Source organism: Macrotis lagotis, chromosome 5 (genome assembly GCF_037893015.1).
Source record: "Macrotis lagotis isolate mMagLag1 chromosome 5, bilby.v1.9.chrom.fasta, whole genome shotgun sequence".
NCBI lineage: Eukaryota > Metazoa > Chordata > Mammalia > Peramelemorphia > Peramelidae > Macrotis > Macrotis lagotis.
The window spans coordinates 242,076,505-242,098,292 of NC_133662.1; the positions used below are offsets into that span (position 1 = coordinate 242,076,505).

Sequence of the window (21,788 nt, forward strand, 5' to 3'; positions counted from 1 at the left end):
ATGTTTTTCTGGTTCTGCTCATCTCGCTCAGCATCAATTCATGCAAATTCTTCCAGGCTTCCCTGAATTCCCATCCCTCCTGGTTTTTTTTTTTTAAATTTTCTAAGGCAGTGGGGTTAAGTGGCTTGCCCAAGGCCACATGGCTATTATTAAGTGTCTGAGGCCAGATTTGAACTCAGGTACTCCTGACTCCAAGGCCAGTACTCTATCTACTGTGCCACCTAGCCACCCTCCACCTCCTGGGTTTCTAATAGAACAATAGTGTTCCATGACACACATATACCACAGTTTGTTAAGCCATTCCCCAATTGAAGGACATTCACAAACAGGGCTGCTATGAATATTTTTGTCCAAGTGATGTTTTTACCTTTTTTCATAATCTTTTCAGGGTACAGACCCAGTAGTGGTATTGCTGGATCAAAGGGTATACACATTTTTGTTGCCCTTTGAGTGTAATTCCAAATTGCTCTCCAGAAAGGTTGGATGAGTTCACAGCTCCACCAACAATGCATTGGTGTCCCAGATTTCCCACATCACTTCCAACATTGATCATTGTCCTTTCTGGTTATATTGGCCAGGCTGAGAGGTGTGAGATGGTACCTCAGAGATGCTTTAACTTGCATTTCTCTAATAAGTAGTGCCAATCCTAATTTAAAGAATTATTTTCTTCATTTGACTTTTATATCCCCTTTTCCATTTCTCCAGTTCTATTTTTAAAGGAGTTGTTTTCTTCAGTGGACTTTTTTCCCCCCATTTGATCAATTCTGTTTTTTTAAGAGTTGTTTTCTTCAGTCAATTTTTATGATTCCTGTTCTAAGCTGTTGACTTTTTTTATAATTCTCTTGCATAACTCTCATTTCTTTCCCCAATTTTTCTTTTACCTCTCTAACATGATTTTTAAAATCTTTTTCTTCTTCCAAGAGAACTTTTTGGACTTGAGACCAATTCACATTCCTCTTTGAAGCTCTGCATATAGGCATTTTGATATTGTTCTCTTCTTCTGAGTTTATGTTTTGATCTTCCCTGTTAACATAATAGCTTTCTATGATCAGGGCACTTTTTTGTTTTTAGCTCATTTTTTAAAATTGAATCCTTCTCCTGGGTACAGGGTACCAAGCTTCTTGTGCTGGGGGGGTCAGAGGCCTGGTCACTGGCTTTCCCCACTGGGGCCTCAAGTACTTACATCTAGCCCCCATACTGAGTTGGCCCAGCCAAGTCACCCCTATGGTTCCTTGGCTTCTGGAGCCTGGGACTAGAGGCCTTAACAGCTGGCCTGCTGGGACCTGGCCTGCTGGGACCTGGCCTGCTGGGACCTGGTCTGCTGGGACCTGGCCTGGGTCAGGTGATCTTGCATAGTGCTCAGCGCTGTGGCGAAGAGCCATCTACCTGCTGGTCTGGACGCTGCCCACACTGGCTACCCTTTTACCCAGGGAAAAGACCTTTCCTCAAGTCCCTCTAAGTTATCTTAGGCTGGAAAATTGTTTCATTCTGTCTTTTTGTGGATTCTTCTGCTCCAGGATCCTTTTAGAAGTTTGATTTAAGGTTATTTCTGAGGGAAACTGAGGACAGCTCAGGCAACTTTCTGGCTTCTCCTCCGGGAAATTTGTCTTTGCCCTCCAGGAAAATTCTTATTATTAAACCTCAAAATAAGGAGATCTGATTCTTTTCTTCACAGTGTTTGCTTAACCAATTTTTGAATCTCATTTAACAAGCACTGTACTAGCTAGGTACTATGTAAGCTCTGGAGATAGGAATAAAAAATCCTATGGTACATATCCCACACCTTCTATTGGATTATAAATTCTAATAGAATCAGACTATAATAAATGTTTTTTCATTCATTCATAAATCTACTAAGGATAAGAACTATATCATATTCTGTGGTAAAGCAAATATTCATCTAAATAAATGAATAATCACCTGACACTTTAATTTAGAATTCATTTGGTTTTTAAAGTGTTTTTATAAATTAACTCCTATAATTTTACATGTTAGGTTCAACCTTGCTGTGCTTCATACTCTTCCATGTTGGCTCCTTAATTTTCTTAAATTGTCTTCTTCTTAAAATGCTTAGAATGATCTCCTTCTGCAATTTAGAATCTCTAGTTTTTTTTTTAGAAGTTAGCCCACTCTGTACCAGGTTCTTGAGGCTTTTCCTGGTCCCTCCAGTTTCTGGAGCCTCCTCCCTCAAATGGTCCCATATTTATTTATTTATTTATTCATTTATTTGTTTGTTTGTTTATCTCTCTCTATTTATTTATTTGCTCATTTATTTATTTATTATGTATTTATTCATTTATTTAGTATATTCTTCTCTGGGTATATGTTGTCTCTCCAAATAGATTGTAAGCTTGTCAAAATTCTAGTTTTTGTCCTTTTGTTCTTAGTGCCCAATGAATCATCAATGCTTAGTAATTGTTGGTTGATTGTCCTATCAGCTCACTTCCATTTTTTAGGATATTTTGCATTCTTTAAAATTCTGTTCAAGAACCCCCTCCTACTTGAGACCTTAACTCCTTCCCCTCCAAAAACTTATCTTCAATTTTGTAAGAGTCATCTCCTTTGTATGTATTTCATGTCCATGTTATCTCCCCTTCTAGACTGTAACCTCCTTGTGGGTAAGGCCTGTTTTATTTTTGTCTTTATCACCTCAGCTCCTGACCTATAGAAGACACTTAACTAATGCTTGCTGCTTACTTCATTGAAGAGTTGAAAAGGTATGAAGGCATGGGAGGAAGCTTCCCTCCGCCTCCCAGGGTTGCCTTTAGTAGGACAATGATAACTCAAGGAGCTAGGGATTTTGTGTTCTCCACTCAGTGAATTTTTATTCTAATAGAAATCATCAATTGGTTTGAAATTTTATTTTTGCCTAATCATTAGAATTCTGTTACTATCTACAATAGTAGATAACAGAATATTTTAATAAGGCTATAAGCCTTGAGACAGGTAAATGTAAATGAGATTCGGCGATTTCAATTGAGCACATTATAGGCATTTGCTCTTGAGATGAGATGAGGGAGGAAGTAAAATGATGGAATTTGGATTTTCTCCCAGTTAGGCTTAAAAAGTACTTTCTTTTAAAACTATATTAAATTTAATCTATGGACATTTTTGAATAGGGGAAAAAAAGCATTAGTCTTCTAGGAAAAAACTGTGTAATCAACATAAATTACGTTCTCAGGGCAGAAATCCAGAATTCATACTTTAGAAGATACACAAAACATCTGTGAAACCCATTATTAGCATTACTATAAAATAAAGCAAAAGCGTTCTTCATTGTTTGTTCTGAAAAATTTCCCCTTTGAATTAGAACTAACTTCACGAGAGACTATTAGAGTTAACATCTGTTTGAGAAAATTGGATATGTTTTATGTAGAATTCATATTTATAAAATGTACAAACTTGGCTATGAGCTATTTCTTGGGTTTTATAGTTCTGGTGTTCATCTCTGGAGCTGGATATATTGAAAGATTGGGGAAGGTTTTGGTCAATACTTGTGATTCCTTAACCAGTAGGAGAGGTGGAATTCTAGAAGGGGAAGAGGAAGGAGTTTGGAAATTTGGATGGCAAGGTAACCCCTAGCCAGATTGCTAAATAACTTGACTGTGAAATGACCTGATTGCTTACACTTGTTCTTTGTAAAGCTTGCATTTGGGTCAGAAAAATATAGACAGTTAGCAAACTATATAACTGGAAGGCAATCCTCAACATATGTTTCCTCAGTTACCTCCTCTGTGCTTCCAGCCACTACTAGAGCTGATTCCCTAAAACAAACTTACTTGAAGCCTTTAACAAGCATTGATGACTTGACAAAGTATTTTGTGCTTTGAGATGGAAAATCTTGGTCCTTCCCTGAAAGGTTATTGTTCTATCTCTGAATGCCACCCATCTCCCCACCTTCTAGTTACATATCTCTTGGGAGCATACAGAGTGAACACTGAATTAGGACTCTCCTAAGTTCTGGTTCTGTCTGTTCGGTTGTTTGTTTGCTTTTTCATGTAACTCGAAGCCCTTGAATTTAAGGAATGTTCAGGCTTCAGTAGAAAAGTTCAATGGTGGAACCTACTGGTAAAGTGTAATATTGCATCCCACTTGTATTAACTATTACGGGTATACAGACAAGTTCCAAAAGGAACCGGATAGAATTTGGAATTCAAGGCTATTTAAAAATCTGTATTAATCACTGGGGGTGAGGAAGCTGTAGAGGAAACTTAAGAATTAAAAAGTTCTGCTTTCACAAAGAAAATCAGTGGGAAAATAGGATTCTTTTCTGAAATAAATTGCTGGAGGGTAATGTTTAATATTGCATTGACTTTAATGGTATTTAACAAATATTTCTTGGACCTCTTCTATTTACAAAATATTTAACCTTAAGCGTACATTGCTGATATCTGGACATTCAATAGATATTTGTTGAATGGAAACTATATCTTTTCCCTCAAGTTAAGAATACATGTTGTACAAACTAAAATTTTTTTTAAAAAAAGTATGAACCACAATGGACATTTTTTGGACAATAAGATGAAACCTGGTGGCCTCAATGTCAACCTGCTTTCTTTATCCATCTAACAACTTTGTGATGTTTTAAAACTCCATCAAGCCAACAGAGTTCCTCTATGATCAAGGAAGGATGGCCACGATAGCTCTGTGAACCTTTGCAATGTTAGGGAAAAGAGCCACAGGCTGGATGGACCCTGGACTCAGAGAAGTCTGGTCTTCATTAAACTAATTTTCCTTTCCTCCTCTGACTGTTTTAGGGAAAGGACTGAAAGAAAAAGTTTGACTTAAAAAAAAAGCCAGGGAAGCTTGGGAATTATCAATGATTGTCATCACCATCTTATTTTTTCCCTCTTTTTAGATCAGAGACCCCCAGAAATTCTAGTTTTAATCATTGTCAGGGTCAGGACTCAGCATTTGACATTGATTTCAACTGATGAAGCTTTAGTTTCTTTACTTATAAAGGAGATTGTTTTAACACATTAACCCTTTGAAATCACCTTTTAAAAAACTAATATTATGAAAAATAAGTATTTTATGTTTGACAAAATTTAGACTATAACTACAATTATGTGATAATCCTTAGAATAATGAATGCAACAAGTGTTGATTTTGAAGGGAAAGGTGTAACTTTCCTGACTAAATTTCCTGACTAAAAGGACATCCTTCACTTCACATGTGACTTTCTCCCAACATAGTCATTGTTGAAAAACCATTTATGAGCTTCCTCAGTTTTCCTGAAGGTCTCCCTTCATGTATTTATATTCAAGACATTCTTTTTTGAAGCAGCTTACTCCACTAATAGTGACAATCCACCCAACCAAGCTAGTGGATGACAAAGAGTGTTGATGTAATAGAAGGAGCTTGGCAAATAGACATTAATGGGTGATGAGATTATTTATTTAATTTAATCATATTATTCATCTAATAAATGAATATATTTAAAGTGTTATGATGTTTGAGGGAGTATGGTATCTGCTGAGAGTGCAGGCTTTTGAGTCAGGAAGTCCCTACCTTCTCTGGCATATGCTGGCAAGCTACTGAAACTGCCAGTGTGCCCCAAGCCCTTATCTAAAACTTGTGAGCTGGTGAGCAGATGGAGATCTGCACAGACAGAGGGGTTTCCCATCCCAGTGACATCACAATCAAAACACAAAGGAGTATTTTAACTTTGGGGGACTCAGATGAGGACTCCTTTTATTAAGAACTTTTAAAATGGGGAGGGGGTAGAATACTGAAAATTTGGGCAGGTGCCCAAGGTTCTCCTGAATGAAGCATGAGCTCCTAATTTTAGAGCTGGACAGGATCTCAGAGGCTGTAGAGTCCAACCAGCTCCTTTTTCAGGTTATAACAATGAGGCAGGAAAAGGTAAAATAACTTGTCCAATGTAATTCAGTCAGGATTTGATAATTCAGTCAGAATTTGAACCAGGTCCACTGACTCTAAAACCAGTGACTATCATACCACTCTGCCATTTGAACTTTGAAGGACTGTGGCCCATGTTGTCAGAACAAACTGCTATGTCAGTTCTGGGAATAATAAAGAGCCAAGAATCTTTGTCATGGCACACATTAGGGTAATGTATTCTGATCTTAAAGGAGTCCCAGAACAAGGATGAAGTCATAGAGCCAATATCCAAGATAACATCCTCCCTCCTCCCCAAATACAGCACAAAATACCCTGAAAACAGCCTTTCACATTTACATAATTCAGTTAAACAATTTGTCCCCTATCTTAGAAACTCCTGGGGGTGGGGTTACGGAGACATCCTTGACCTTAGGAAGTAGCCTCTTAGAAGCTAGTCTACTGAAGAACTAGGGGGAAGAAGGGGAGGAACTTAACAGCTCTTACTGCTTGTGGACTAGGAGCAAGTTAGTTATCCTCCTTGGGTCTCACTGTCCTGAATTGTAAAATGAGGGAGTTGTATTAGACAGTGTCTGATGTACTTTCTATCCTTAAATCCAAGACCTTACCAGCAATAATATCTAATTAAAAGCCCTCCCCAATCTCATTTGAGGATCTGTGGGTGGCTCTGGTTGAAAAGGTAAGAAGGAAAGGTAGGTTAGGGAAGGTTCAAGGTTCATCATTAGGGATTAAGCTAAGTGTTTACTGGGGAAGAAGAAGGGGGGGAAGGATTTGGCAATTCTACCAACTCTTTTGAGTTAAAAATACAAATTTGTCCTGAGAAGATAAAGCCTTACTTGTACCTTAGAGAGACTTACTTTGATGAGTTTCTCTCCTATTCCTTAGAGGAGTGCCACTGAGCATAAAAGAAAAAGGATTTCTAAAGAATAAGGAGGAAGAAGAATCTTTGAAGCAGAAGGGCAAGGTTGGAGGCTTTGGACAATGAGAAGGCAACATGTAGGCACTGAGCATCTGGTAGTCAGGAGACAAAAAGCCCCAAGAGGAAATGGAAAGACAAATTTCAGCCAGTTGGCAATTTTACCTCACCCTCTCGAAGCATATTAAAAAAATTAGAACTAGATTGGAAGGTGGTAAATGTTAACTTCTATAATTTATCCCTTTTTGTTGTTGTTAAAAAGAGAGAAAAACAAAGAAGTGAGAAAGATCACACACACACACACACACACACACTCCTGACAAACATATTCTCCCAGCCTCCTCTGTTTCCTGTATTATCAGTAGTTTTGGAATTTCCTGTTTCATGGGATCTAAGAACATGATTCCCAGATAAATGGCCAGAATCTGTTGTAATTCATACTAAAGGAATGGAAATCTTGATTTGAGGAGGAGGGGGAAGGAGAAGCAGCTCAAGATGATTCAGAGGTCTCAAGTCCTAGGTGACGTAATTCACTGTCCTGATGGCAGTGCCATGGCGATGGTGGGCCAGCCAGCATAAGCACATGGCTACTGGATCTAGATAAGCCCAAGTCAGGTTTTACAGGTCAGGCAACAGATCTTTCAGCTGAAGATGTGAACAGGACTGGGACTAGTCCCACACTGGATGAAGAACTAGTCTCCCAGAAGCCCAAAAGGCCACAGGGTGGGAAGATAGCAAAATGAGAAAAAAAGGGAACAAAATCTAACTGGATTCACTTATCAGAGAATTAGAGGAGACAGTCTATAAAGGCCTTCCTTATGATCTCTTCAGTCCTTTCCAACCCCAGGCTTCTAAAATTTATTTGAATTAACAAGTTAATTAACACCTAGGGAGGTTGGACAGGGACAGGTATTAGGAATTTGATTAAACTAATCTACAGTAAGGGGATAGATATAATGAGAGGGGGCAGAGCAGTCTTTCCTTAAGTTACCCCATTCATACAGCAAGCACATTGTGCTATATTTACTAGGAAAGAACTTGAGGTCCTAAGTTCCCAAAGCCAGAAAAGAGGAAACGGACTAGGAAACCCCTTTGGATACAGACTCAAATGTTTTCAGGAGATTCAGAGCACATTGGCTCTGGGTTCACATCCCATCTCTGACACTGCCTGTATGACCTTTGGTAAGTTGCTTTGCTTCCCTGGACCTCAGTTTCTTCCTATGTCAGATGTGTTCTAGATGGGTTATCCTAGATGGACATTAAGGTTTCAGCTTGTTGACTCTGTATTACTTTTGTCAATCTCTTATTTCCACTGACAAGTTTTCCTTGCTTGTCTAAACCTAATTCCAGAAGTCTAGGAATGATTGGGCATATGATTCAATGCTTATCAGATTAATAATTTTGCATATTTTATTGGCATAGTCCATATTGACTCTGCTCACTAAGATTTCGCCTTTAGAGTTTGGTTCTCATAGAACATACTCATATGTTCCTGACTTGGGAATGTGGGAGTATTTTTATTCAGCACTTACTGTGGGTCAGATACTGTGCTAAACATTGGGAATACAAAGAGAAAATCAAGCTAGCTATTCCTTGCTTTCCTGTATTATAATTGGGGGAGACAACCCATCCAGAAAGATTCTCAGAAGCAGGGTCAACAGATGGAAAGGCCCAGGATGTGGCAAAAAGGAAGGCAAGGGGCCCTTCCAGTTTTACTGAAGGGTTGAAGCTGGCTCATCTCAGTCCTGTGGGAAGGGGCAGAGTAGGAATTGCATTCTGTGCTGGCACAGACCTGATGGTAGATTCTGGGTGGACTGGGGCCACTGAAAGCTGAAAGTAATGCTTATAGAACCATTTACCAGGTAAATTCATATCAGCCCTTTGAAAGAGGTGCCACCTCCTCACCTTCTATCTCATATACAGAGGAGGAAACTGGCTGAGAGGTGCACACTGAGTCCCTACCATATGCCAGTTACTATACCAAATGCTAGAGATATACCCCCTCCCCCCAAAAAAAGCTCTCAAAGGAATCCACAGCCCAATGGGAGACAACATGCATAAACAAGATGTGCACTGGACAAGCTGGAGTCATCTAGAGGGAAGGAGGACTAGGGAAGGAGGGAGTTTATCTGGGACTTGAAGAAAACCAAGTAAACTGGAGTCAGAGATGAGTTAGGAGACTAGTCCAAGTGTGTGTGGGGCAGCCAATAGAAAAAGAATGCCCTGTCTGAGGAATAAAAAACAAGGAGATCAGTGTGACTGGATCACAAAATTTAAATAGCAAGGAGATCACAAAATATACAAACAAGGAGCAAAGCATAAGAAAAGTAGGAAAGGATCAGGTTGTGAAGGCCTTTAAAAGCCAAACAGAATTTTATATTTGATCCTAAAGGCAATAGGGAACCATTGAAGTTAATTGAATAGAGGGAGTGACATGGTCAGATCTTTGGTTTATTTTTTTAATTTAAAATTTTTAAAAATTTATTTTGAACGTTCATTTTTTAAAATTTAGAGTTCCAAATTCTCTCCCTCCCACCCATTGAGAAAGCAAGCAATATGATATCAATTATACAGATGAAGTCATGTAGAAGATATTTCCATATTATCCATGTTGCAAAAAAAAAAAAGGGCAAGAACAATAAAATGAAAAAAGTACACTTCAGATTGCATTCAGAGCACATCATTTCTCTCCCTAAAGTTGGATAATATTTTTCATCATTGGTACTTTAGAATTGTTGTGGATCCTTGTCTTGATCAGAGTAGCTTAGTCTTTCTCAATTGAAATTTCTCAATTTCTCATCATTACTATATTGCTGTTACTATGTACATTGTTCTCCTGGTTCTGCTCACTTTACTTTGTGATGCTGGTATATGTCTTCCCATGTTTTTTGAAACTATCTAGTTTGTCATTTCTTATAGTACAATAGTATTCCATCACAATCATATACCACAACTCGTTCTGCCATTCTCCAATTGATGAGCATCCCCTTAATTTCCAATTCTTTTTCACCACAAAAAGAAATGCTATAATTTTTTTGTACATGTGGGTCCTTTTCCCTTTTTTATTATCACTTTGGGATACAGACATAGTAGTACTATTGCTTGGATCAAAGGGAATATACAGTTCTATGGGCCTTTGGATATACTTCTGAATTGTTCTCCAGAATGGTTGGAGCACTTCACATCTCTATCAGCAGTGCATTAATGTACTTATTTTTCCAGAATCTCTGAAGCATTTCACATTTTCCTTTTTTTTTTTCATGTTACACAACCTAATTGGCATGAAGTAGTACTTCAGAGTTTTAATTTGAATTTATGTAATCAATAGTGGTTTAAAGTGTTTTTTATGTGACTGATTTTTTTCTCCTGAAAACTGCCTGTTTATCAACTGTTTTATAACTATTATCAACTATTTTTATAAATTTGATTTGGGTTCCCTACATAGTTCAGAAATGAGACCTTTATCAGAGAAACTTGCTAAGAAAATTTTTTGTTTCCTGCTTAACTTCTAATTTTGGCTACATTGGTTTTGTTTGTACAAAACCTATTTAATTTCATGTGATCAAAATTATCCATTTAATTTCCTGTAATCCTCTCTGTCTCTTATGTGGTCATAAATTCTTCCCTTTTCTATAGATCTGACAGGTAAATTTTTCTATACTCCTCTAATTTATTTATAATAACACCCTTTATAACTAAATCCTTTATTTATCTTGACTGTATATTGGCATATGGTGTGAAATGTTGGTTTATACCTAGTTTCTGCCTAACTGCCTTCCAGTTTTCCAAGCAGTTTTTGTAAAAGGTGAGTTTTTGCCCCAAAGATCTGTGCTGTAGGAAGAATAATTTGGCAGCTGAGTGGAAGATAGTCTAGAGTAAGGGGAGATTTGAGGATGGTGGCTTCTTTGTTAGTAGTAGGAGAGTTCAGAAGAGGAAAGAGATAATGAGTTCACTTTTGGATGCATCGAGTTTAAGATATCTGTGAAATTCACTTGGAGATGTCTGAAAAATGGTTGGGGATATGAGACTGGAAATAGGGAGAGAACTAAGTCTGGACACAGATTTGAGAACAGTCTGCATAGAGATGATCATTGAAACCATGGGAGTTGATGAGATCATGAAATTCTGTATATTAGGCTTTCTGGAAGGGTGAAGATGTTCTAGCATCACTTCCCTAACATCCCCATAATCCTTGGCCAGGAAAATTGAATCCATAAATGAGTTTACTTTGAGCAGCTTAAGGAACTGTGAAGAATGTGTCAAGGGATGGAATGATCTTAAGCTGAACCACAAGGACCAGAACATACCTCCCAGCTTTTTCTATTTGATGCCATGCTTTGAGGGAGATGAAACTTCTTGCTTCCATTTATGTTGTCCATGTGCCAGGGTTTCCAGAAAAGTGGGCCTTGAGTTTTGCTGGAGCTTACTTTTTCTTGGAAGTGTTTCAATTGAAACCATTGTTCTTTTTCTCCCTTTTCATTTGACATTTGAACAAAACAATGCCTTGGCAGCAGACAGACACTGGAACTCTTGGAACTTCTATCTTCCCCTCCCTATTTCCTCACATCAAATTGTGTCTATATTCAAGATGTAACTTAACTAAGGGTAGAAATAAGATACTTTATCTGAGCTCTTTGAGACCAAAGTTTTAGGAGCTCAGGAAAAATAGAAATAAGGAAGGTAGTTGGGAGAAACAACCCTAAATGCCTCAAACTCTCCTCCAGAGTCATTTCATTGGTCACCTGCTTCCTTGACCTTCTGTTGAGTTCTGTGCCCATCTCTAATTCTGTAATACACACTAAACAGTTCACTTTTTCTAGTTATAATCTGACAATTAGCAAAGGTCGCCAAAAAAAATGCTGACAAAACCCACTTTAAATTCATCTTATCCTCAGAGCTGCCCTTTTGCTGCTTAACAAGCCTTCTAATATTTTCTTTTAAACCCCCCATCCCTTGGTCCTTGTTTCATTGAAGTATTTAATTAAGTATTATTTATTTACTTCCCTACCTTGTCTGTCAAACTCCTCAAGGCTCCCTATACCTCCATCATACACAGATGAATTTGCTTCATGCCTCAGTAGAAAAATAATAGTCACCTATGACTGTTTCCATCAGTTCCTTCCTCTCTTCCTATGACTATTTTCTCTCTAGGTGAATCTGTGATCTAATCGGGGGTTACTCTCTCTGACAAATCCAACCCTACAGTCCAGTGCTGATCCTGGCTTCCTTTCTAGCCCATCTGGGTCTCTGTTATCTCTTCTTCCTCCTGCTTTCCACCTTTAGTTTCCTGGAAAGTGCACCTCCATCAATTGTCCTGTGACTCCCAGTGACTTTCCTCCCTCACACAGCCTCCCTGGCCCCCAGGCCATCACTCCCTGTGAGTGTTGTCTCCCAGCACTGTAATGTAAGCTCCCTAGAACAGGGCCTAAGGCAGAACTATTTTTTTTTTTTTTTAGGTTTTTGCAAGGCAAATGGGGTTAAGTGGCTTGCCAAAGGCCACACAGCTAGGTAATTATTAAGTGTCTGAGACCAGATTTGAATCCAGGTACTCCTGACTCCAGGGCCAGTGCTTTATCCACTATGCTACCTAGCCGCCCCAGCAGGACTATTTCTTAATATTTTTTCATTTCATTCACTCCATCAAGGGATGTCCCCAACAACTGGAAACCTGCCCTTGATCTTTTAACATTTTGAGGGTACCTGTGCACTTTCCTTGTTACATGACCAGTCACTTCCTTCTCCTTATTCCCCATATATCTTCTTTTTTTTTCACATACCTTCTTTTTTGTTTTAGGATTTTTTTTTTCAAGGCAAATGGGGTTTAGTGGCTTGCCCAAGGCCACACAGCTAGGTAATTATTAAGTGTCTGAGGCTGGATTTGAACTCAGGTCCAACTGACTCCAGGGCCAGTGCTCTATCCACTGCACCACCTAGCCACCCCCACATATCTTCTTGGTGGTATATTTTATTTTACTTATTCTATTCAAATCATTTGGCTACATGCAACAACATTCTAATTCCCCTTCTCTTCCCTGAGGAGTCTCTGCCCCTCATTCATGGCCCTTTTGAGTCATCTACCACTTTGGTTCTTTTGAAATCATGATATTCCATGTACCTATAGACGAACATCAAGAGAATATTGGTGATAAAAGGATATTTATGGATGTCATGCTTTGAATCCAAATGGAGTTGTTTGTTTGATTCCATCAAACCTCAGTATAATACAGGATCTCCTCAATTTATGGCTACTAAAAATAGATTGACATAGCAATCCATACAGGAAAAACCAAATGGATGAAAGATTAATATTGCTCACATTAAAACATGCTCTTGATTGAACAGCCAAATGCAGATGTAGTCTCAAATTCAAAAAGGGAGAAGAAACTGGATAGATTACATTTCTGAAATTGTACTTTGCTTTTAATGATCCCCAGCTACTCCCTGATATAAAGCCCATCTTTTTTTTAATACCAAGACATCCTCTTTACACAAAATTAATTTCTCCTTTCTACTTTGCTTCCTGTTTCAGAGAAAAATTAACCCATAATATAAGTTCTAAGTTTCTAAGCTCTCCTATGGAGAAGCATGAACCATTTGAATTTTCATAGAATCATAGATGTAGTGTTGGAGCAGAAAGGAACCTCCTAGATCATAGTTCAACCCTTTTATATTAAAGAAGAAGAAACTGAGGCACCTAGGAAGGCCACATGATGGAATACTATCATAAATATTAGAGGTTATATTTGAACCCAAACTCTGACTCCAGAGTCAGGCATCTCAGTTTCTTCTTCTGAGTTTGGTTTCCAAAATGAAGGCTACAAGGCCTGGGCTAGACCTCCTCAAACCTCACATTAGCAATTTGCTTTTATCTCGCTGGTACAGTTATTATATATTAATTTATATTACTATTATTTATGTCAGTATCATGTTCCCCGATTAGAAGGTAAGATCCATGAGGTCAGGTGCTAGTCCCTTTTAAGAAGCATCTAGAAGCATCTAATAAGCATGCCGGAAAAGCTTGTTGAATTTAATTATATATTTACTACTTTGTAAGCATTTTGAAGGGAGGGATTAGGTTTTATACTATTTTATATGCCTCACAATACCTTGTACATTTGCTTGGCAGATTGTTATGATAAAATGGAGGACTATCAGATTTTGCCATCTGCTCTGACTCCCTGCCCTGCAGTCCCCCAATACTGGCGCATTTTTTTAATTAAAATTTTTTTCAATCAGCAAAAATCTGCCCCCTCTCTCTCTCTTCCTTCCTTTCTCCCCAATTTGAGAACAAAAGAAAAATAAGCACTAGCCCTGGAGTCAGGAGTTCAAATTCAGCCTCAGACACTTAATTACATAGCTATGTGACCTTGGGCAAGTCACTTAACCCTATTGCCTTAAATAAATAAAATTTTTAAAAAAGAAAAAGAAAAACCCTGTTACAAACATGTATTGTCAAGCATAATGAATGTCTCCATGTATTTGCATTGATCATGTTCAAAAGGCATAGATATATGTCTATAAATAGATCTATAGATACACATTATGTATCTATCTATAGGTATGCATATAAAGTGTATGTATATCTGTATCTCATTCTGCATTTGTGGTCTTTTAACCTCTCTATGAGGAGGAGGGGTAGCATGTTTCATCATTAGTCCCCTGAAATTGTGTCAGGTTATTTGTCTTTTCAATATTGTCATTGTATAAAAGGTTCTCTTAGTTCTTTTGACTTCATGCTGCATCAGTTCATATGAGTCTTTCCAAGTTTCTGAAACCAGTCCTTCTATCATTTATAACAGCACAATAGTACTCTATCACATTCTAATTTTTCAGCCATTCCTAATTTGAGAGGCACCTCCTCATTCCAATTATTTGCCACCTCTAAAAGAACTATAAGTATTTTTGTATATCCTTATAGTTTATTATACTTAGGATTAATTCCTTCCTTATCGACCCTCTAATTCCTCCTTCTCCTTTCTCCCTTTCCCCTTCTATTTTCCTCCTTTGAACAGTTTATGAGAATGAGGTTCTAGTGTCCTCTTTGAGCAAAATTCTTTCGTTTTTCCTTCCTATGCCATGGTTTTCTTTTCCCTTAGTTCTAATTCCTTAAACAGAAAATGACTGATATGTAATCATGTTAAACACAAATGTACATGTTCAATATTCACTATACTGTTCACAGCTGAGGGGAAGGGGTGGGAAAGGAAGGTGGAAGAAATTATAAAACTTATAAATATGCTTAGGGATGGCTGTTGAAAAACTTTAATAACATGTAATTGGAAAAATAAAATAAAAGAAAATATCAAAAAGAAAAAAAATTAGAGCTTCAAAGCAAACCTGCATTGCCTAAATACTCTAGTTAGGAGTAATAGACTCCAACCCGGGTTCCATTTTGTTGGTTTTCAGAACTGGGGCCATGATTAAGAGGGCCAGCCAGGGCTATTTGTATTGTGCTACTAGAGGTGAAATTCTTGGACCAGCACAAGATGGATTAGAGCAAAAAGCATTTTGCCAAGAATTCTTTATTTCTTTTTTTCTTTCTTTCTTTCTTTCACTTCTTGGCATTTTGCAAGGCAATGGGAGATTAAGTGACTTGCCTAAGGTCACACAATTAAAGTAGGCATTAAGTGTCTGAGGCCCGATTTGAACTCAGGTCCTCCTAACTCCAGGGCCGGTGCTCTATCCACTGCACCACCTGGCTGCCTCCAAGAATGTTTTCATTAATCAAGAAAGAAAGTTAGAAGTTCCAAGATGATCAGATCCGGTAGAGTTCTGACCATAAACGACATCATCCTGAGATCTGGCGGCACTATTCCCAAGTACCACGGGGCAGCTTCTAGGGGCAGCATGGTTGAAGATGGAAGGTCCAAGGGGAAAGGTCACACTAGCAATTAGACCATCAAGAGACAGTTGTGGATATACTAGGTTGTCACATATTACCAGAAATCACATGCTGGTGTTTACCCAGTATTGGTGGTGGGTGCACCAAGAGGCCTCAGTGATACAAGAGGAAGAGAAACCAATACAAAGGCCAAGAGACTCCTGTAGTATCCAGACCATCACCAATAGGCCACATGGAATGGTTCTAGAAAAGGCAAGTGAGAAGGATGCTTGCACAGCCTACCCCTCATAATAAACAATTGTGCAAGTCACTTATCATTCACTTGGTTAGTTTTGCCCTCTTCAATGTTGAAGGATAACAACTAATAAAAGATATTATTCCCTAATTTTCCTTTCTCCCCCCCTTGATTGTATTCCTTTACCCCTCTTTTTCCATCAAAACATTACAGAACTAGACCTTTTCTCTAATCAGACTTCCTCTGTGAACTTTGATCATGAGAATTCAGAGGGGGACATATGGATCTTCTCCCTATATTTGAATGTAAATATTTTTATCCTTGTTTAGTCACCTATGATGGTCATTAACATGTTTTCCTTCAGTGTTTCCAAGCAATTCTGGCATTTTCATTAGGAATGCTTGGAAGTCCTCAATTCATTAAAAGTCCATTTTTTTTCCCTTTTGGAAATAAAGTCAGTTTTTCTGGGTGAATTGTTTTTTATGACAGGCCCGAAACATTTGCTATATCATATGCTAAGATCTCTGTTTCTTTATGGTTATTTTTGCTGTAAAGTCATTGTTAAGTTGTATCTTATTTTTTGTAACTCCATTTGGGGTTTTCTTTTTTTTTTTTTTGCAAGGCAAATGGGGTTAAGTGGCTTGCCCAAGGCCACACAGCTAGGTAATTATTAAGTGTCTGAGACTGGCTTTGAACCCAGGTACTCCTGACTCCAGGGCCGGTGCTTTATCCGCTGTGCCACATAGCCGCCCCTATTTGGAGTTTTCTTGACAAAGATACTAGAGTGGTTTGTCATTTCCTTTTCCAGATCACTTGTAAATAAAGGAAACTGAGGCAAATAGGATGAAGTGACATGCCCAGGGTCACTCAGCTAGTATGTTTCTGAGACCAGATTTGAATTCACAAAGATGAATGAGTCTTTCTCACTTCAGGTGCAACACTATCCAAATGCACCCCTACCTGCCCCTTTCTTTATAGCTAAATTGTGTATGATCGTGATTGTAGCTACTTGGTAGTTGAATTCTTTTTCTTTCACTGCTTACAGTATTATTTTTTTTTTGACTTAGAAACCCTAGATTTTGGCAATAATATTCCTGGAGTTTTTATTTAGGAATTTCTTTTAGGAGGTTATCTGTGGATTATATCTGTTTCCCCTTTGCCCTCTGGTTCTAAGAGATTTGGGCAGTTTTCTTGGAATATTTCTGTATATATGATATCTAGACTCATGGTTTGGTCATGGCTTTCAGGTAGTCTGCTGACTCTTCAGATTTTTTCCTCTATTAGATTAGGAGTTCCTTGAGGGCAGGGCAGGCCTTTGTCTCTTTTTACATCCCTAGCACAGTGTCTGGCACAAAGTAGGTGCTTCTATTTTTATGGATGATTGATTGATTGACCAATTATGTTGTCTTTACCTTGAGATATCTTGCAATTTCTTCTGGGCTTTTTTTTTTCAGCCTTTTGACTTTGTTTTAATTTTTTTGGCCATTGCCTCATGGAGTTATTGGTTCTATTGAGTCCCTTCTAATTTTCAGGGAATTTATTGCTTGGGCAAGGTTTTGTACTCCTTGTGCCAAACTAATTCCTTTTCCAATTTTTTTCTTCCATAACTCGAACTTATTTTCTAGGTTCTTTTTTCTAATGCTTTCATTCATTTATAAAAACAATTCTGACTTAAAAAAAACCCCTTGACTTCATCTTTTCCAAGAATTCTAGATGATTTTGTGTCCAAGTTGTGTTTTGATCAGAGACAGAGGTTTTACTTAAAGATATTTTGTAATAACAATTCTTTTGGATTTGTGTCTTGAGCATTCTCACCATAATAGCTTTAAAAGTTGGGATCCCAACCTTTCTGGAGAGCAATTTGGAACTATACCCAAAAGGCAATAAAAATGTATATACCTTTTGATCCAGCAAAACCACTACCAGATCTGTATCCTGAAAAGACCATGAAAAAGGGTAAAAATCCCACATGAACAAAAAATATTCATGGCAGTTCTCTTCATAATGGCAAAGAATTGGAAATTGAGGGGATTTGTATGGGGAATAGCTGGGGAATAGCTAAACAGTTGGGGAATAGCTAAACAAATTGTGGTATATGTATGTGATTTAACATTATTGTTCCATAAGAAATCATGAGGAATGGGATTTCAGAAAAGTCTGGAAAGATTTACATGTACTAATGTCAAGTGAAGTGAGCAGAACTAGAAGAACGTTGTACACACTAACAGCAACATGGGGTGATGATCAACCATAATGAACCTGCTCACCCCATCAGTGCCATAATCAAACACAATTTTAAAAGACTTGTGATGGAAAATACCATCTAGATCCAGAGAGGGAACTGTGGAGTTTAAATGAAGACCAAAGCTTATTATCTTCAAGTTTTTAAAAGTTGTCTTCCATATTATGTTATTTTTTCCCTCTCTAATGTTTTCTTTCTTCTGTTTGGATTGGATTCTTTTCTCATGATCAATTTGGACCTATGTTTAGCATGGTTATCAACGTAGAGTCTATATCATATTGCTTTCTGTTAGGGGAGGGAGGAGGGGAGGGAGAAAAATATAAAACTCAAAACTTTGCAAAAAATTTTTTGCAATTATTTTTAATTGGTAAAAACTACCATTGCATGTAGTTGGAAAAGCAAATACATTTTTTTTAAAAGTTGGGATCCTTTTTTGTTTGCTCATCCTTTTATCTGGCTTCCTGATTTCAGACTGGATGCTAGGCCTGGGCTCTGTGCCCTTCTGGAGGGGAGGTCTGGGCTGTTCCTGTTGCTGCTTTTGGGGGATAATATGTTTTTCTAGGCTGTAAGGATGGGGAGACTGGGAAGCTGCATATTTCATTGTTCCCAAAGTGATCAAATGCAGGGCAAAATCATAATCTCTACTCTACTGGACAGAACTCTGCAAATTCCTGACCTTGGTTTGGGTCCGAGTAACAGTAGATGCTTCCAGACTCAGCCCTGCCAGCCTTCTGGAAAACTCCATTGATCCAGAGTGAAAGAAGTAGAGATTTGCCTTTGGTCTGGGATCTCCACCTAATCATTCCTCTCCTAACTTCACATTAGACTAGAAGTTGGTCCTGAGATCCAGCTCTGCCCCTAGGGTCCACACCCCATGACAGCCACCAGCTCCTGGACCTTCTCCTGGCCCAGTCCACAGGCTGGGACTCTTGTCCTCTTCTCACCCTTGAACGGCTCCTTCTAGCACAGATTTCCTCCTCTGATGTCTTAGGGCTGTGATTTGAACTATGTCCTGGCCACCTGGCTGGTTTGAATCTGGTCCCTCTTTTTGCTCTGGTACACGACCTCTTCCTTTGCTGGAGTGTTCTTCATGGCCCACTGACCAGAGCTCCCTGACTCCCCATGGTTAGAAAAATGACTGACTCAGTCTTTTTTCTTGGATGTCCTGATCAGGATTCAGTCTGGTGCATTTTCTAAATCTGCTTAGAGGAAGGGGGGGAGGTGGGGTGGGACCCTCATTGAACTTCTGCTTCTCTACCACCTTGTCACCTTTTTTTTAAAGAATATTTTATTTATTTTTCCAACTACATGCAATAGTAGTTTTCAACAATCAATTTTTGCCAGATTTTGAGTTTTACATTTTTCTCCCTCCCCCTTCCCCTGTCAAAAGGCAATCTAATATAGACTGTACATTGTATAACCATATCAAACATAGATCCATATTAATCATGTTGTGAAAGAAAAATCAAATCAAAAGGGAAAAAATATTAAAAAGAGAAAGAATATAATTCCTAAGACAACTTTTAAAAATTGAACATAATAAGCTTTGGTCTTCCTTCTCTGGATGTGGATGGTATTTTCCATCTCTAGTCTTTTGGAATTCAGCAGTGTCATCTTAATATAACTGGGGACCTTTGGGCCTTGCCATCCACCCCACTGCTGTCCATATTATAGGACTTTCTATCTGCCTTGCAGCTGAATTTTCTGTTCTCTATTGTCTTGTGCAATTAGAGTAGAAGCTCCTTGAGAGCAGGGACAACAAGTCTTGCCTTTTCTACTTAAATTTCCAGTGCTTGGTACAGTGCTTTGCATGTAATAAAGACTTAATAAATGTTTTTATTCCATTCATTCACAAATACTCGAGATGGCATAAAACAGTTGGCAGATCTATCTCTGGATTCAGAAGATTCTACTACTTGTTTGACCTTGAATAAATTGTTTTACTTGCCTGGGCCCTAGTTTCTTCTTCTGTAAGATAAGAGGATTAGATTATAGAGTTTCTCGTGTCCCTTTGGACTTGTGATCTGTGATTTTGTGATTGAATAAAACTTTAGCCTGCAAAAAATAGCATGAAAAGTTAGCACTTGAGGATGATAACTTCAAAGTAAAAGTAGGTGACACATCACTGTTCAGACTTGAGAACTGGGTAGTTTTCAAGATCAAGGAGCAAGGACTCCCCTCCATAAAACATAGTATTTCTTCCCCCAAAGAGGGAAGAGCAGATAGAAGGAGGAAGCCACAGGAAAGGGGAGAGTGAGAGTTGCTATGGAAGACCTTCAGCTTCTCAGGTGTAGAATGAAATTTTTCAGAGAACTGAAACTGAGTCATTCAGCCCTGGGCCAGCTCACCTCAAGCCTTGAGAAATGGGTAGGGTATGCCTTGCTCCACCTTAGGCTGTGCTTTTGGTATCTAAGAGCTACATTTGCTTTTCAAGATGATAATTTCTCATAGCTTCCTTTCCAGGTGATGGATTTATGAAATTTTGAGAGAACCTCACTTACTGTCACGTGCCCAGAGGTGATGAATTTATAAGGACATTTAGTCTAAACACTCTAATGGAAGGCTCTTAGGATTTGAATCCCTTAAGTGTAAAGGTTGCCACATGGAAGGAGAGAATTATTTCATTGAGTCCAAAGGGCAGGCTTTTTCTCCTACAAAGAATTTCCTCTTTTGTGAGGTATATTTATCTTTTCAAACCTGCAGAGACATGTGTGAAGAGAGGTCATTGAGCTCATGCTCCAATACAAAGGACAACTGCTACTTAGTTCATTTGTCTCTCACTCCCAAGGTAGGTAAAATTCATGTACTTGGAAAGACATGCCCATCTTTGGTGCCAAGAGAGGTGTAAAAATCTATTTATTTTTCATTTCCTCCCTTTTCTTTTATAGGGTGGTTTATAGAAAGGGCTCAAAGTGAGGAAAGGGCCAAGAGCAAAGAGCGACCTCAGGAATCTGGCTATTATTGGCCCCTGCTTGAGGCTCTGAGACTTCAACCTTAATTCTTTTTCTATCTGGGTCTATATTACCTGAACTTGATTCATGGGGTCACCAGGAAGGGATCAGACATACTCCTTGCTCTTTAATCTGTTGGATTCTGCAGCCTGTACTGTGGTAGAGGTGGAGATAGACATGGCCTCAGTCTTTTCTAGCAACAGAGCATCTCATCCTTGCCATTGTTCCAGAAACCCAAGAGGACATGAAGCCCTAGTCAGGTCCAGGCTGGGCAGAGGGGGCTGCTGGGCCTTAGAATCTTGTTGTTGGAGAGGCCCTGGATTCTGGCAGGTGGACAAAGGACTGTGGATGATGTCATCAAAACCATCTGTGGGCACTGCTTCAGGACTGCCTTTACCATGGCAGCTCTGTGGTTTGATGATGCCCCCTACAACTTGACCCAGTTCTCACAGGTTCCAGAGAAGACTTTGGCAAGCACTTTGAGGTTGTAACCTGTTTAGCTAAAAATCTTTCTGATTTTCAATGATTTTAGATGCTCAATGAATTTGAGTGGATTTGAAGAGTCAGGCAATATAGGGGTGATGGGAAGAGAGCAAACATGGAGAGAGAAGAGTAAGATGATAAGCAGGAGCCCTTCAAGGAACTTGTAGGGGAGGTACAACATGGGGGGTGGAGGAATGGCAAGAAGTGAGCTAGCTACAGGTGAGGGGCTTTACAAACTGTAATATAGTTTATAAATA

At 38.6% G+C, this 21,788-nt stretch overlaps 1 protein-coding gene across 3 annotated transcripts in view; it reads left to right on the top strand.

Annotated features, from left to right (window-relative positions):
- The window catches only part of NXN (nucleoredoxin), a 168,847-nt gene that overhangs the window by 51,752 nt on the left and 95,307 nt on the right, over positions 1-21,788 (top strand). Inside the window, exons 1-2 of one of the 3 annotated variants that reach the window (XM_074189152.1) lie at positions 1-5,865; positions 6,748-21,788. The exon at positions 1-5,865 is cut by the window's left edge and continues 50,994 nt beyond it; the exon at positions 6,748-21,788 is cut by the window's right edge and continues 20,421 nt beyond it. The exons of 1 other annotated variant lie outside the window; for it this stretch is intronic. The gene's annotated coding sequence lies outside the window, so the exon portion shown is untranslated. One more of the 3 variants, XM_074189151.1, reaches the window with a different exon arrangement.